The 17,662-nt window shown below is 34.3% G+C and overlaps 1 long non-coding RNA gene across 1 annotated transcript; it reads right to left on the bottom strand.

Moving 5' to 3' along the window:
- Positions 1–4,547: 4,547 nt before the first annotated feature.
- Positions 4,548–6,097, bottom strand: LOC117619999. The gene is made up of 4 exons (XR_004584647.1): positions 5,855–6,097; positions 5,736–5,807; positions 5,556–5,623; positions 4,548–4,818 (listed from the first exon to the last, which is right to left on the bottom strand). It is a non-coding gene; the product is annotated as an uncharacterized LOC117619999 (long non-coding RNA).
- Between the last annotated feature and the right edge of the window lie 11,565 nt (positions 6,098–17,662).

Raw genomic sequence — 17,662 nt, 5'->3', positions numbered from 1 at the left:
TGTAATTTGTTCATCAACAGTCTTATTACATGCACCAAAAAGTTTTCGCAAACCTGTAAATGATAAGGCTTGTCATTAATAGGCCCATCTTAGCATGATATATTATATAATTACCGTAAAACTAATTAAAAATTGACAAGTAGTTAGTTTTGGGTTTTTCCCTCTAGGGGCATGTTTACGTATCAGTAATGGGTATGGGAGGAAATGGAATGATTTCCATTCCTGACTTCCCTTTCATTTACTTGCAATCAGGAATGAAAAAATAAGTGAGGCCCATCTCAAAATCCGTAATCACATCCCCTGTGAACTAGGTATAACACCAACTAGTTTGGGGGGTGGAGAGGTTAGTTTATACGATTCCAATTCATGTTTTCCTTTATTAAATACCAAAAATACCCTTACCATTTTACCATAATTCCAAAACAACCAAACCTTTAAAATAAAAATAAAAACTCACGCCAAGAAGTTCAAACCCAATTATATATATATATATATACAGTCCCGATCTCTTGGACCACAGGAGTCCAAGAGATTGTGGTCACCCACCATTGGATATTAATCCAATGGTTCAAAATGATATATATAAATGCAATATGACATAAATGATTATTACCTGATTCAAGTCATAAATGAGTGAACCGTTGAATTTACATCCAACGGTGAGTGACCATAAATCTCTTGGACTACAGGGGTCCAAGAGATCAGGATTGTATAAATATATATATATATATATTGAGGGATCCCTCAAATAATTTTATTTGAGGGACGCCTTTTAGGGTACTCTACAATTTTTTTCCCAACGATCCAAACCATCTATTTTTTAGGTTTTCATTCATAGATCATCCTTACAAAAAATTAGACAAACCGGAACCCGTTTCGACATCCAATTGTGTCTTACAAAATCAATGAACACGGTGCTTCAAGAAAATACTAAAATTTCAATAACTCAATTGAGTGGTCAAATGATATCTGATTCAAGTGATTTTTTGTAAAGATGATCTTTGAATGAGTATCTACAAAATAGACGGTTTGGATTAGTGAAATACAATCCGGAGTGGGGCATACAAGGGATATCCCTCAAATAAGCTTATTTGATGGATCCCTCAATAGAAGCTTTCTGTATTTATATATATATATATATATATCTTTTTTTGGCAGTATGAAGATTATGTAGGTTATTATTATTTGATTATTTACTAGTTACGTAGGTAAATGTATTTATTTATTGGAGTTTAATTTTTCGTTTGAAACTGGCTCAGGACAAAGTGTTATCAACATTATCATTGAATTAGGCTATTGTTATTCATCTTGTTCAGCATATTGATTCCTCATGTTTACACCTTACTGGTTTGTTGCAGGATTAGTTTGGTCTCCTTAGCCAATTTGAGAATTATATATGTGCTGTGGTGAAAATGTGTAGGGAATTTTAGTAATCAAATTAATTTGGATTATGATTCATGAAAATTAGTAAACAATAACAATGGGAATCAACCTCATTCATTTGCTAATTCCATATGTTTAATAAACAGCTTAATGGGAATGATTCTTCCCATATCGATTCAGTATTTACTCGATTCCTAAATTATATGATTTCTCACTTTCTCTATTACTGATATGTAAACATGCCCTAAATAGGCTCTATATACATAATTGTATTATATATCATACTAAAAACGAGGAACTAGTATGCAAACATAGGCTGTTCGATAAGGTAAAATGATGAGGAACAAATAACAAAATATATTCAAGAAAAAGATTTATATATTCTCAAAAAAATTTCACTAGCTGCATAAAAACTCATTCTATATTTCCCTCCTTACCCATAAGGAGGAACTCATTCTCATCTTTTATTGTGGCTCAACCACAAATTGACATGTGTCCTCTCTTTTTTAATTGTCAAAACAACTTCTTTTTTTCACTTTTTCTGAACCCGTAGCTTTTTACCTAAACAGAAAGAAAAAAAATCCCATTGTTTTTTTTTTTTTTACATTGATTTTTCTCAACTATTTTAAAAATAATAATTTTCCTTCCTCAGTCAAAATTTTAAGTATTTGTGGCCCTTTCCAACTCGAACTTTAATAATCCCTCTACAACCAAAGTTGCCATTGACAACATTTGTAGACATAGTTTCTTCATGTAGACTTTTTCAATACATTATCATGTTACCAAGAGAGAAAATAAAAACAATGGGATTTTTTTTTTCTTTTATGTTTTGATAAAAAGCTAATGGTTCAGTACGTAAAACTGAAGAGGAAAAAAAAAAACGAAGAAGTTGTTTTGACAATTAAAAAAGAGAGGACACATGTCACTTTGTAATTGACCCACAATATAAGGTAAGGAGCTACCCTCAACATATATGAAAATAGAAACAAATTAAAATACAGCAAAATCAATGGATCGGAGTAAAGAACCTGCTGCAAGTTTTGATTATGCTGAAAACGGAAACAGCAGGTATCTTACAGTTGCTCAACTCAGAAGTTCTTGAGCACTCCTCGATCACCACAATCTTGTTCTTGTAGGCTTTTAATCCATCGCTCTACTATTTATATTGATCACAGCATGCAAGTGTAAATTAATAAAAGTTAAACTAACCACGTTCAAATTTTGAGAGTTTTGCACAAAACACTCATGTAGATGATTGGCTATCGCCAGGGTGGCGGCCAAGTACCTTCTAACTTCTAGTAATTCTCTCCAAAAATATATCAAATGCAGTAGTTCACAAGTTGGACTTGAAAACAAAAACTATACTAGAATTTTCGTGGCAATTCTTGTGATATATATAATTGCATACCGATCTGTCCCATAGGAAAAGGCAAAAAAAACTTATTGCCTATCTGTCAATTGATATAAATAACTATAAGACTTTTTACTATGACATAAAAAAGAAGACGACTTTTTTATGTAGGTAAGGGGTAGAGAGGGTACATGAATCTGGGGACACAGATTTTTGATACACATTACGGCAAACTTTTATGATCGTTAGATTGAAGAGTATCCAATGGATGAGATTGCGTATAGCATAAATGTACTAGACATTGAAAATGACAAAACTCTAGCTGCAACATATGGAAATGAGGTAGTAAAGACACAAATTGAGTTTCAGGAGACAAAGTGACACAAATTGAGTTTTATTGAGAAGAATGAGAATACAATTAAGTTTCCTGAGGCCAATCAATAATTAAGCCCTTCCAATTCTGAATCAAAAGACACTCGATCGGTTTTCTCTTATATGTGGGTTGTTTATTACGTTGCTCATCTATTCTAGCCTTCTTCTCAGTTTTCTGTAGTGCTCAATGCTCGTCTATCATCTGCTCCAATACTTGAAACTTCATGAAGCCGCGGGTTGTTACATAATGACATGTTACCCTATTAACAGAATTTGCATTATAGCGAACATAGTGGAAACAAGGAAATAGGATCTCCATAATTTGGTTATGTGATTTGCTATAAAATCTGAGCCTGAGAGGCTTTGGATTATTCCTTACTCGGGTTCGAATAAGGACAATCCCAGGTTCGATTCCCTCCAATGTAACAAAAAAATGTAAAATTAGGGCACCAAATTTTAGATACTACAAAGGATTCTGGCACTATGGCCACATTTCCTGCAGAGTTTAGCAGACGCAGATTTTCACTTCGGGCTGGAGGCTGAATTTTGGTCTGAATCCTCCTTTCATGTCATCTGTAGAAAAGAAATTAGTGAATTTGTATTCATCTATTTGATTGAAAATGAATTTTTTTATAATGAAATTAGTCAGCGCACTTGACAGGCTAAACTGTGGTGGGCATCTATACCTCAAAAGTCTTTTATTTAATTTTTTTGTGTAAGATTCATTGATTTTTTTTTTTTCCTCGAAAGTTAGGAGATGAGAAAAACTCACACACATGGTTACTATAAAAGCTTAAACTCAGAACTACTTTGAGCAAATCAAAAACATAAGTCAATCCAACTAACACCCTATTGATTTAAAATTCACTGGATATCAATATTGTCACATCCCTGGCTATCGCCAGGGTGGCGGCCAAGTACCTCCTAACTTCTAGTAATTCTCTCCAAAAATATATCAAATGCAGTAGTTCACACGTTGGACTTGAAAACAAAAACTATACTAGAATTTTCGTGGCAATTCTTGTGATATATATAATTGCATACCGATCTGTCCCATAGGAAAAGGCCAAAAAAACTTATTGCCTATCTGTCAATTGATATAAATAACTATAAGACTTTTTACTATGACATAAAAAAGAAGACGACTTTTTTATCTCTTTTTTATGTGGGCAAGGGGTAGAGAGGGTACATGATTGAAGAGTATCCAATGGATGAAATTGCGTAGAGTATCCAATGGATGAGATTGCGTATAGCATAAATGTACTAGACATTGAAAATGACAAAACTCTAGATGGAACGTACAGAAATGAGGTAGTAAAGACACAAATTGAGTTTCAGGAAACAAAGTGACACAAATTGAGTTTCATTGAGAAAAATGAGAATACAACTAAGTTTCATGAGGCCAATCAATAATACGACTTTGAAAACGGTGCAGAAATGTAAATAAACTCGTTGTATTCACAAGCAACTTTTTATTTACAAAACCCACAAGAGTACAAAATTTACAGTAGGTTCCGACAACAAAACATATTCTGCTGGTTATTGCTTCTTCTTATTCAATCCATTAGCTTGCTTAAAAGCTTGGTGCGGCACTCCAAGCTTCATTTTCAATATCTGCTGGTTATTGCTTCTTCTTTTCTAGGTTGGGCAACACCTCAAGCATAAGTTTGCTTATTTTTCTCCGGTGATGGCTGCACTTATGAAAGATGTACCTAAAAACAGAAAACTGAATAAACATAATAAAACAAATTTAAATAAGGCACTAACAATATAAATTTAGGGATAACATATGTAATAATTGTGTGTCATTAGGACAATTCTAGCTCTTGGGATAGTGTCTGATCAAGTGGTTCTGCTCTGGACTAATAAAAAAATCAAAGACTTCAATTAAAAACAGAAACTTCAGTTTTGTTAAATAAATCAGGCAGGAACAACTTGACTTTGGAAAATCACTATAAATCCATATTGATTCGAAATGATGTAAAAATTTCCAGATCACAAGTAGACATATAAAACTTCAACATATCAAAATTTCATTGAATTCTGAGTTAACGAAGCAAGACAAAGACTAAATCCAAAACAGAATAGGCTGCAGAGCTTTCTGTTTTCTGCAGAATAATTCCAACTTGGAAAATTTGCCAAAAATCCAATTTAACTCCAATTTGAATGAAATCATATTTGAATTGAAATACTCATCGAAATGTCTATTTTTCACCCATCAAAAACCCAGTTTAAAACATAAATACGAACTAGATCATTTTGTCCAGAACAGAACACATACTCAGATTTCATCAACATCCGTCTCATTCTTTGGCATTCAGTTCTAATCAGCTTTAAACACCAAAACAGTCCCAAATTTAAGATAAAATGACTATTATCCCCTCAACAAACTCGTAATTATCCAACACACCCAACTACCAAGGCCACAAACTTGAAAGTAGAAACTTACCCAACTTCCACTTCAACCCAAAATTACTCTGACTTCTCTGTAGGTTCAGCCCAAGGTAGATTCTTCACCTACTGTATTTGCATGTCATCAAATAACATCCGAAATCACTTACACAATCTCACTTAAATCAATGTACACTGTACTAGAATTCCAGCAGCAAGTATGGCAAACAAATCTTACCTTAACAGCTCCAAAGTAATCCTCAACCTTCAATGAGCTGCCTAGTAGTGACCACCATTCTCCCAAACCACACTTGGAAACAAGAGATTAAAGCAAATCCAAATCCAAGAATGGTTTACCTTATCTTGTAGAGCTCGTTCATACGATCCTAAAGGCGAAAGCGGCGCAAGAATTGGAGTTGTAGAATGAAAGTTATGGTAGAAAGAAGTTTGAAGGAGAAAGAAGGGAGAGAATGGGTTTCTGGAAAGAGAGTCGTGAAGTAGGAGCTGAACTGGAACCTCATCCTTCAAAGGCTTGGTGTATATTTGTCCTATTCGTAACGACCCCGACCTTGCGTCAGGGAAAGTGGCTGAAACTCGTGAAGAGAACTCGAGAAACTTGTTTCCCCCTGTTTTTTCCTCTTTCGAATCACCAACACGCACATGGGGAAAGAAGAGATCAACACCTGTCCTTTCAATCCCATTCCAGCGACACCTATGCTAACCTGGCTCAAGGATAGTCGCAGGATCAGATTACCAGTCAAGGATCTGATGCCACTATTTAGCCACACCATTTCTTGATTTTCAATACTCCTACATCTCCAAAAATTCAGCCGAGTTCCGAAAAATTCTCCGAAAAATACTATGAACTAATAAACACATGTACTTTTTTTTAATCACATCCAAAATATTTTCTCTAAAATTCTACAAATAGTTTTAAAACACCATAAAATTTCCAATGTCTTACAAACATGGTCTTTATTTGGCATTTATGCTAAATTTAATAATGAATCAATAGAAAATGATAATAACTAAGAAAAAAAGAAGCAAGTAACAAGCAAATAAATGTACCTTGCGCTGCATTACAAGAGCAATCTCTCTTGCATCAATTTCTCCCATGCCACTCATTTCTACAATGGAAAATTCTTTTACTAATTTTACTTGTATCTCAATTTTTATTTTCCCCTTCTTTCTCTATCTCCTTCCACTAAAACCTAAAAAAGGGCTCTCGAGTTCTAAATGATAACCATTACAAAAGGAAGAACCTATATACATGAGCAATATTTACGTTTTGTACTAGGAAAGAAATTTGGGGAGGCACTTATATATAAATTTGGGCGATAAAGTAGATGATGGGATTAAATAAGTTTGTTTAGCTATAGACAAGTCGTTCACATGTTTCATCTGAATTTACAAAGACCACACATACAGCTGTTATGAAACTGAAAAAGTAACTGAAGCAACTTATCAATTTTCATGTCATTTCACGTGATCGAATATTCTAAATTTGATTTTTAACGTGTACTTCCCCGTGCATCAAGAGGCTTTCAAATAACATTTGATAGATAAAGAAATTTTGTAAAATACCTTCAAGTCCGTTGCTTTAAAGAGATTAGTTTGGCGACAAACTTCAATGAAGTTTGTTGAACTGAAAACAAATCCTTAACTAATTTTGTGTGAATACACAAAGAAAATGCATGCTTATTTTTATTTTATTTTAAACGCTAATTGAACACCATACATCACATTCTTAATATCTATAAGATTTCATGTCATAGAATATTCTGCATTAAACTATTTTTTAATGATATTAAGGAGGTGACGTATAGTGTTTAATTAGTGTTTAAAAAAAAATTTAAGCATGCATTTCCTTTGTGTATTCACGCAGAGTTAGTTAAGCATTTGTCTACAGTTCGACAAACTTCAAAATAATCTCGTTAAAACAATGGACTTAAGGTATTTTACAAAATTTCTTTATCTAGCTAAACTTATTTGAAAGCCTCTTGATGCACGGGGAAGTGCACATTAAAAATCAATTTTAGAATATTTGATCATGTGAAATGACATGAAAATTGATAAGTTGCTTCAGTTACCTTTTCAGTTTCGTAACAGCTGTATGTGTGGTCTTTGTAAATTTAGATGAAACATGTGAACGACTTGTCTGTAGCTAAACAAACTTATTTAATCCCATCATCGGCTTTATCGCCCAAATTTATATATAAATGCCTCTCCAAATTTCTTTCTTAGTACAAAATATAAATATTGCTCATGTATATAGGTTCTTCCTTTTGTAGTGGTTATCATTTTAGAACTCGAGAGCCAATTTTCAGGTTTTAGTGGAAGGAGATGGAGAAAGAAGGGGAAAATAAAAATTGAGATACAAGTAAAATTAGTAAAAGAATATTTCATTGTAGAAATGAGTGGCATGGGAGAAATTGATGCAAGAGAGATTGCTCTTGTAATGCAGTGCAAGGTACATTTATTTGCTTGTTACTTGCTTCTTTTTTTCTTAGTTATTGTCAATTTGCTCTTGATTCATTATTAAATTTAGCATAAATGCCAAATAAAGACCATGTTTATGAGACATTGGAAATTTTATGGTGTTTTAAAACTATTTGTAGAATTTTAGAGAAAATATTTTGGATGTGATTAAAGGAAAGTACATGTGTTTATTAATTCATAGTATTTTTCGAAGAATTTTTCGGAACTCGGCTGAATTTTTAGAGATGTAGGAGTATTGAAAATCAAGAAATGGTGTGGCTAAATAGTGGCATCAGATCCTTGACTGGTAATCTGAACCCTGCGACTATCCTTGAGCCAGGTTAGCATAGGTGTCGCTGGAATGGGATTGAAAGGACAGGTGTGTAAGATATAATAGTGCTAAATTGCTATAAAATAAACAAATAAACACTACAAACAAAATAAATTTTTACAACAGTAGTATGTAATTACAAGATCCTTAATTGTCTTAATAAAAAAAAAAAGAACCTTAATTGAGTCGAGGCAAGTGTTGGACACTCTGACCTTAAGACGAATTACGCCCCACACTGGTGCTTATGGTTCACTAGCTTTCGCCTCCCAGGATACAACGACTCCCCTCCTTATGAAAGAAGCACTGCAATTCACAAGGAACTTTGAACCAAAAGTATGCAGGAAACTCTCTTTATGCAAACTCTAATGCTCTCTATATATGGAAGTATGTATCTAGAGAATTGATTGAATGAATAAAACTGCAGGAGGATTGCTCTATTTATAGATGATGAAATACCCTTTCCAAAAGGGATCCCATTCTGAAAAGGCAAACAGTGCATCCTTTGGTCTTGAAGAGTTGTCACCCCAAACAATGTATCCCTTAGTTTGAAGAGTTGTCACCCCCCAATTGAAGATGTCTTTACCCAAGGGTCATGTCTTTAACCCAAAGGATTTTATTAATTTCCATTCAAATAGAAAATTAATATTAAATATAATATTAAATTTCTCACAATCCCCCACATGAATGGAAATTAGTTTTAACAATATGCAAATGATAATGCAGACTTAGAGAGAGTTCCTATTAGAAGAATATGGCATCTGGATAGGTAGCTTTTGGCTTTGAACCTTCCATAGTGAAGTACTATCGGATTTACTTGGCTAATCAGTGAACGTAATGTCTTGAACTGTTCGGCCGTTTGTGTAAACCCAGACAATAATACTCACACAATACCCTTCTAGACATATCTGGTTCGATCGGTTGTGCCCGTTTTGGCCCTGAGCAACTCCTGGCATTCATAAGTGCTTTAGAGAATTTAGCCCTAAAAATTCTTATGGAAACGGCCCTATTTCACACTTATATAGGTGATTTCCTATTGGTAATATCCTCTCATATCTTACTCGGATAATCAAGGTATAGGAATCATTAAAAGCATAGCTTAACCTAAACACATTTCATACAACACTGTATCATCATAGGATATGGGTAGGAGAATATATCTCTGCAGTGTTTTTTTTGAGTTATCATAATTTAGTTGTCCCTTTTGAACCTAGATCTTGGGATCTCCAGTCAACTAGGTTAGGTTTCCACTATGACTACTCATTTGACATGGGCTTTAACCCCATTCCCCTCGATGATCTATAAACTTGTTCTCCGTTCAAACCTTTAGTAAATGGATCTGCCAAATTATCTCTTGACTTTATGTAGTCAATGGTAATTATACCACTGGAGAGCAGTTGCTTAACGGTGTTGTGTCTTCGACGTATATGTCGAGACTTGCCGTTATACATATTGTTTTGTGCCCTTGCAATTGTAGATTGACTATCACAATGTATACATATAGCAGGCACAGGTTTTGGCCAACATGGAATATCTTCTAAGAAATTACGTAGCCATTCAGCTTCCTCACCAGCTTTATCTAATGCTATGAACTCAGATTCCATAGTAGATCTAGCTATAATAGTTTGCTTAGTAGATCTCCATGATATAGCCGCACCTCCAATTGTAAAGACATATCCACTTGTAGAATTGGAGTCTTTAGTATCAGATATCCAATTAGCATCACTATATCCTTCAAGTACAGCTGGATATCTTGTATAATGCAATCCAACATTTTTGGTGTATCTTAAGTATCTTAGAACTCTGACTATAACTTTCCAATGATCCCTTCCAGGATTACTAGTGTATCTGCTTAATCTATTAACAGAGTAAGCTATATCAGGCCTTGTGCAATTCGTAAGATACATGAGACTACCAATAATACGAGCATATTCTATTTGTGATACACCATGACCTATATTCTTCACAAGATTAAGACTTGGATCATAAGGAGTTCTTACTGGACTAGTATCATACTTGCTAAACTTCGCAAGTATTTTCTCAATATAATGTGATTGGGATAAAACTAGTCCATCAGATGTTCTAGAAATTTTAATTCCTAGAATCACATCTGCTACTCCCAAATCTTTCATGTCAAAATTTTTGGTCAACATTCTCTTGGTAGATTTAATCATCCCAATATTGCTACCAATAATTAACATATCATCAACATAAAGACAAATAATGACAAAACCATCTTGAGTGCTTTTCATATAAACACATTTATCACACTCATTGATCTTGAAACCATTTGACATTAATGCATTGTCAAATTTCAGATGCCATTGTTTTGGTGCTTGCTTTAACCCGTACAAGGACTTAACAAGCTTACATACTTTCTTTTCTTGTCCAGGAACAATAAACCCTTCAGGTTGTTCCATATAAATTTCCTCATCTAAATCACCATTTAGAAAGGCCGTTTTCATATCCATTTGATGTATCTCAAGATTATGCAATGCTGCAATTGCAATAACATTCTTATTGATGTTATTCTCGTAACTGGTGAATATGTGTCAAAATAATCCAATCCTTCTTTTTGTTTATAACCTTTGACAACAAGCCTTGCCTTATATTTGTCAATTGATCCATCAGCTTTCATCTTTTTCTTAAAAATCCATTTATAACCCAATGGTTTATTTCCAGGAGGAAGATCCACAAGTTCCCAAATGTGATTCTGCATGATGGATTCAACTTCGGCATTAATAGCCTCTTTCCATAAAAGAGCTTCAGAAGAAGTCATGGCTTCTTTGTAAGTTTGAGGCTCATTTTCTAACAAATAAGTTAGAAACTCAGGACCAAAGGATTTGGTTGTCTTAGCTCTCTTACTACGCCTGGGTTCATGTCCAGGTTCTGGTTGCAGTCTCTTGGTCTATATTTTCTTGATGACTTTCTTGGTTATCGCTATTAACAGTATCTAAGGTTCTTTAAGTGTATTTCTTTCTTGTGCATCCTTATAAGGAAATACATTTTCAAAGAAAGATACATTCCTTGATTCAATAATTGTATTCACATGTACATCTAATATATCAGATTTGTGTACAAGGAAACGATATGCACTACTGTTAATGGCATAACCGATAAATATACAGTCAATAGTTTTGGGTCCTATCTTAACCTTTTTAGGGGTTGGAACTGCAACTTTAGCTAGACACCCCCACACTTTCAAGTATTTATAGGAAGGCTTGTGACCCTTCCATAACTCATAAGGTGTTTTGTCTAACTTTTTATGAAGCAATTTGTTGAGAATGTAATTAGCAGAAAGTAAAGCTTCCCCCCACAAATTCTGGGGTGCTCCAGAACTTACTAGCAACGCATTCATCATTTCTTTTAAAGTACGATTTTTGCGTTCAGCAATACCATTTTGCTAAGGTGAGTATGGGGCAGTAGTTTGGTGAATAATTCCGTGTTGGGAACAAAACTCACCAAAAGGTGATTCATATTCACCACCTCTATCACTTTTTATTTTCCTGCTAAGTTGATTCTCAACTTCACTTTTATAATGTTTGAACATTTCTATGGCCTCATCTTTGCTTCTTAGTAAATATACTTGACAATATCTTGTACAATCATCAATAAAAGTAATAAAATACTTTTTACCACCTCTAGTTTGTACAAATTTCAAGTCACAAATATCACTGTGAATTAATTCTAGAGGTTCTGTACTTCTTTCTATAGACTGGAATGATGATCTAGTTAGTTTTGCTTCAACACAGGTTTCACATTTATTATGGAAATCAATATGAAACTTAGGTATTAGTTCCATGTTAATTAATTGACGCAATTTGTCATAATTAACATGCCCTAATCTTCCATGCCACAAATCAGATAACTCAAGCATATAAGCAGAACTAACTTTATTAGTATTAACTTTGTGTACAACAGTCATTACATTCATCTTGAAGAGTCCATCAGTAAGGTACCCTTTCCCCACATACATTCCATTCTTTGTAAGTACAAACTTATCAGACTCAAAGACTAGTTTGAACCCATTCTTGCTAAGCAGTGATCCAGAAACCAAGTTCTTCCGGATCTCAGGGACGTGAACTACATTATTGAGAGTGACTTCCTTTCCAGATGTCATCTTTAGAACTATTTTCCCTTGGCCATGAATTTTGGAGGTGGAGGAGTTTCCCATGAATAAAGGCTCTCCTTGATCATTTGCTGCATAGGTAGAAAACATCTTCCTTTCAGAACATATGTGGCGTGTAGCTCCAGTATCCACCCACCATTCCTTGGTGTTGCCCACCAAGTTCACTTCAGACACAATTGCAGAAAGATTAATATCTGACAAGTCAGTTGAAAGCTTGTCTTCTTCAGTCATGTGAGCCTCAGTCTTGCCCTTTTTCTTTTGGTTGCCTTGTCCATTTCTACTTCGGCAATCCACAGCTCGATGGCCTTGCTTGTTGCAATTGAAACATTTTCCCTTAAACTCCTTGGATTTCTTGGAGTTCCCTTGACTTGAGCCTTCTCCAGAGTGCTTCCTCTTCTTGTTATTTCTTGACTCTTTTTCCACTATGTTAGCCTTAGCTTCCATTATGGATCCAGACTTTTTGTCAGCACGGCGATTGTCCTCTTCGATCCTTAGCCTTACTATCAAATCCTCAAGTCCCATCTCCTTACGCTTATGCTTAAGGTAGTTTTTGAAATCCTTCCAAGAGGGTGGTAATTTTTCAATGACAGCAGCCACTTGAAAAGACTCACTCAATTCCATCTTTTCTGCATGTATCTCATGTAGAATGAGTTGCAGTTCTTGGACTTGACTTATGACAGTCTTGGAGTCTACCATCTTGTAGTCAAGAAACCGACCGACAATGAATTTCTTCATTCCTGCATCTTCGGTCCGATATTTCTTATCTAGTGACTCCCATAAAGCCTTGGCCGTCTGAATTGGACTATACACATTGTATAGTGCATCACTTAAACCATTTAGGATGTAGTTCCTGCAAAGGAAATCCGACTGGTTCCATGCATCAGAAGCAGCCACTGTTTCTATTGTATCACCTGGTCCAGGAGGATCTGCTTTCAGGATATGAGCCAAATTCAATGTGGTGATGTAGAACAACATCTTTTGTTGCCATCTCTTAAAATCCATCCCATTAAATTTTTCAGGCTTCTCTGCATGATTATGGGATGAAGGCAACACTGCAGCAGGTGCACTTGTCTTCACAGAAGGACCCACTTTCTGTATCTCATTCGACATTTTCCTTAATTGAGTGAACAATCTCAATGTCAATAAACAAATATTTCGTAGTCTTTAATAGATAAATAATGAATCACAATAGTGTGTTACAACAAAACACACAGAAATTAATAATACAATACCGATAAGAAGTATAGCAAACGCAATATGCAATTTATTCAAGATAACAGTAATACAGAATGCTATATTTCACAGATACAGTGAATTTAATGTATGTAGATAAATATAATCAGATTTTATAAACAGAATAATAAAAAATGATGCCAAACAGAAAATAGATTCCAAATAAATAAATAAAAAAGATGCTGTATATTTAGACTTTGTCTAACAATAGAAACAGAAGGCAATCAGTGTTTGTGGCAATCTTTATTGAATGGTCCCGATTATTATAACTTAGCTTTGGTTAACTTCGAATTGTATAAAACAAAGGAAACTAACAGGAAATCAATTCAATAGAATAAACAACTAATAAAAAGATGTTTTGCTGTTTGTACCAAAATCAAACCTTTTGCAGCGTTAACAATTGACTGCACAAACACAGATTAATGTATATAGCAATTAACACATCTAATTCGTCTTAAGATTGTAAGATATAATAGTGCTAAATTGCTATAAAATAAACAAATAAACATTACAAACAAAATAAATTTTTACAACAGTAGTATGTAATTAAAAGATCCTTAATTGTCTTAATAAAAAAAAAAGAACCTTAATTGAGTCGAGGCAAATGTTGGACACTCTGACCTTAAGACGAATTACGCCCCACACTGGTGCTTATGGTTCACTAGCGTTCGCCTCCCAGGATACAACGACTCCCCTCCTTATGAAAGAAGCACTGCAATTCACAAGGAACTTTGAACCAAAATTATGCAGGAAACTCTCTTTATGCAAACTCTAATGCTCTCTATATATGGAAGTATGTATCTAGAGAATTGATTGAATGAATAAAACTGCAGGAGGATTGCTCTATTTATAGATGATGAAATACCCTTTCCAAAAGGGATCCCATTCTGAAAAGGCAAACAGTGCATCCTTTGGTCTTGAAGAGTTGTCACCCCAAACAATGTATCCCTTAGTTTGAAGAGTTGTCACCCCCCAATTGAAGATGTCTTTACCCAAGGGTCATGTCTTTAACCCAAAGGATTTTATTAATTTCCATTCAAATAGAAAATTAATATTAAATATAATATTAAATTTCTCACAAGGTGTTGATCTTTTCTTTCCCCATGTGCGTGTTGGTGATTTGAAATAGGAAAAAACAGGGGGAAACAAGCTTCTCGAGTTTCTCTTCACGGGTTTCAGCCACTTTCCCTGACGCAAGGTCGGGGTCGTTACAAATAGGACAAATATACACCAAGCCTTTGAAGGATGAGGTGTTGGAGTTTTGATAATGTATCAGTTTTCTTGTAGAGAAAGTATTTGAAGAAATGCAGCAGAGAAAAAAAGAAGGTGCGTGAGAGAGAGAGAGAGAATATTACTCAGCTCCAAATAGCAATAGAATGCAACGTACACACACACTTTTCATTTCTAACAGAACGTTCCATTTGTACAACAGAGAATATGATCTCTGCCCCTACAATTTAGTGTCAGCAATATGAGCTGCACGCTTGGCATGAGCTAGGACCTATGAGCACTACTACATTTTACACTTTGCGCGACGAAGAGAATTTCGTCGCGCGAAATACATTGTAGTCGCACAAATTTTAACGCGACAAAAACTTCGTCGTGCAGAATACGTCGCGCAAAGATCGTGAAGAAAGACTTTGCGCGACGAAAAATTATTGGTCCCGCAAAACTTTGCGCAACGAAACATATTGGTCGCACAAAGGTTTGCGCGACGAAAAATATTCGTCACGCAAAGTTTTGCGCGACAAAAAACATTGGTCGTGCAAAGTCTCAAAAAAAATTTTAAAAATAAAAAATTCCCGCGTTCTATTTTTGGTACGCCCACATTTTTAGAGTTTTGCGCGACGAACACTAACGTCGTGCAAATATTTGCGCGACGAACTATTTTTTTGTGTTTTAAATTTTTTAAATTAAAATAAACTAATTTTTACTTTTTATTATTATTTCTTTAATATTAATTTATTCAAATTTTTACTTTTTAAATATAATTTAATTGTATGATTTTTTTTAAATCACTTTAATTTAAATTGATATTAATTTAATTATAGTAATTTTTTCAAATTTTTACTTTTTAAATTTAATTTAATTGTAAGATTTTTCTTAATTAATTTAATTTAAATTGACATATTCAAAATAAAATTACATATGAAAAATAGTTATCAAATTATCCAATAAATATTTATATATATATAATATTCAAAATGTACACATGAATTAACAAAGTACAATAATAAAATCCTAATACAAGCATATTGTGGTGGTAGTGGTGGATAATATGTTTTGATAGCTTCCTAATCCTCAACTTTAGCCATCAAAGTCTCGATGATTACCTACAAAAAAACAAATATGGTCAAATAACAACAACAACAAAAAAAGAAAAAAACACAAACTCAAAACTAACTCCAAAAACACATATTAATGAAAAAAATTTAAAATTTGGAGAGAATATACCTTTTGGCAAGATTGAGAGTGAGTGAGAATGAGAGGGAGAAGTGAGAGAATTAGATAAGATAGTGATAGAGAGATGAGAGAGTGAGAGATAGTGAAAAGATAGATGAGAGAGTGAGTGAGAGTGAGAGATAGTGAAGAGAGAGATGAGAGATTAAGTGAGAGGAGTGAGTGTGAGAGAAAGGGGGGGATTTGGGGAGAGGGAAAGAGAGAGGAGAGGTAAGAGTAGAGAAAGAAATTGAGAATATGGTGGAGGAGTTATTTCGGTTTTTAAAATCGTATCACTTTGCGCGACGAAAATACGGTTGGTCGCGCAAAGTTTTGCACGACGAAACGTATTGGTCTCGCAAAGTTTTGAGAGACGAATATATAAATATTGGTCGCGCAAAGTCTAAAAAAATTATTTTTTGAAAAAAAATTTCCCGCATCCCATTTTTTGTACCAGCCAAAATTTTTAAATTTTTGTGCGACGAAAAACACATATTGGTCGCGCAAAGTCTAAAACAATTATATAAAAAAATTCCCGCGTCCCATTTTTGGTACCCGCCCAAATTATTGCGCGACGAAAAATATGTATTGATCGCGCAAAGTTTTGCGCGACGAAACATATTGGTCTCGCAAAGTTTTGCGCGACGAATATATAAATATTGGTCGCGCAAAGTCTAAAAATTATTTTTAAAAAAAAAAAATTCCCGCATCCCATTTTTGGTACCCGCCAAAATTTTTAAATTTTTGTGCGACGAAAAATACATATTGGTCGCGCAAAGTCTAAAACAATTATATAAAAAAATTCTCGCGTCCTATTTTTGGTACCCGCCCAAATTATTGCGCGACGAAAAATATGTATTGATCGCGCAAAGTTTTGCGCGACGAAACATATTGGTCTCGCAAAGTTTTGTGCGACGAATATATAAATATTGGTCGCGCAAAGTCTAAAAATTATTTTTTGAAAATAAAAATTCCGCATCCCATTTTTGGTACCCGCCAAAATTTTTAAATTTTTGTGCGACGAAAAATACATATTGGTCGCGCAAAGTCTAAAACAATTATATAAAAAAATTTCCGCGTCCCATTTTTGGTACCCGCCCAAATTTTTGCGCGACGAAAAATATATATTGGTCGAGCAAAGTTTTGCGCGACGAAACATATTGGTCTCGCAAAGTTTTGCGCGACGAATATAGTAATATTGGTCGCGCAAAGTCTAAAAAATTATTTTTAAAAAAAAAATTCCCGCATCCCATTTTTGGTACCCACCAAAATCTTTAAATTTTTGCCCGAGGAAAAATACATATTGGTAGCGCAAAGTCTAAAACAATTATATAAAAAAATTCTCGTGTCCCATTTTGGTAGCAAAAGTCCAAGTTGGGGTGGAGAGCGAATTACAAATGGCTTTGCAGATCTGCATGCACATTAAAATACAATTGAGTGAAAGTTACAGCCATAAGGGGTCGTTTGGTACACATGCTTGGCTTGGACTGGCTTGAACTAAATTTAGTACCATGTTTGTTTCATTTAATTCTAGTCTTAGATGGGATTGCTAATACTG

The sequence above is a fragment of the Prunus dulcis genome, chromosome 2 (genome assembly GCF_902201215.1).
Source record: "Prunus dulcis chromosome 2, ALMONDv2, whole genome shotgun sequence".
Classification (NCBI taxonomy): Eukaryota; Viridiplantae; Streptophyta; class Magnoliopsida; order Rosales; family Rosaceae; genus Prunus; species Prunus dulcis.
Note: the sequence above shows the minus strand (reverse complement) of the source record. Positions and strands in the feature narration are given on the sequence as shown.